The following is a 1,156-nucleotide window of genomic DNA, read 5'->3' as shown; positions in this document are numbered from 1 at the left end:
TGGTCAGTGCGGGATCTGTGGGGGCTCCCTAATAATCAGTGGTGGCTCTGTGGTAGCTCCCAGGTGGGTAGTGGGGGCTCCACTGTGGCCAGTGGGGGCTCCCTGGTGGTTAGTGGTGGATCCCTGGTGTAGGGTGACCATTTATCTAGAGCTGCAGCTAATGATTATTTTCACAATCGATTAGTTAGCCGATTATTAAGTAAAATTAACCGGTTAATCAGGATTTTAAAAAATGGCTCCAGTGATGGACTACTAGTTTGTACTGAGATTGTAGTCCATCACAGGAGCAAGCTTGGAGCGGTGGAAGTAAAAAAGAAAAAAAAGAAAGTGTGGTGTGCAATATAGTGAAATGGAAAGTGTAAAATTATACAGCAATCAATGCAGAATGGCACCGGCTATAGAGGACTACAAATCCCAGCAATAATACATTATACAGCGCAATGCAGAATACCTCCAGCAATAGAGGAATACAACAAATCCCAGCAATAGTACATTATAGCTGGCGGTATTCTGCGTTGCGCTGTATAATGTACTATTGCTGAGATTTGTTGTAGTCCTCTATAGCTGGTGGTATTCTGCATTGCGCTGTATAATATATTATTGCTGGGTTTTGTAGTCCTCTATACAGCGCACTGCAGAATACCACCAGCTATAGAGGAGTACAACAAATCCCAGCAATAGTACATTATACATACAGCGTACAATGTATTGCTGGGATTTGTATTCCCACGTATAATATACAGCACAATGTACCATCAGCTATAGAGGAATACAAATCCCAGCAATACATTATAGAGCACCATGTGGGGGGGAGGGAAGTGCAGGCTTACCTGAGCAGTCTTCCAGCAACTTGCTTCTGAGATCGGGCCTGTCTGTCGGCGGCTGTCATCCCCCCACGCCTGCTCCTCCTTACTTCTTCTTCTCCCCGCGTCCCTGGGTCGATCGTGGATGTGGGCTGCCGGTGAGTGTAAGGCTGTGAGGAGGTGTGGCGTGTAGAGCGTGGATGCAGGCGGGCGGGTCTGGCAGTGGCAAGCGTGAGGCGGGGAGGAGGTGCGGCATGTGGAGCGTGGATGCAGGGGGGTGGGTCTAAAAGCTGCAAGTGTGAGGCGGGGAGGAGCTGCGGCGTGTGGAGCGTGGATGCAGGCGGGTGGGTCTA

The sequence above is a fragment of the Nanorana parkeri genome, unplaced genomic scaffold, assembly GCF_000935625.1.
Source record: "Nanorana parkeri isolate BGI_ZX_2015 unplaced genomic scaffold, ASM93562v1 scaffold403, whole genome shotgun sequence".
In the NCBI taxonomy this organism is placed as follows: Eukaryota; Metazoa; Chordata; class Amphibia; order Anura; family Dicroglossidae; genus Nanorana; species Nanorana parkeri.
Note: the sequence above shows the minus strand (reverse complement) of the source record.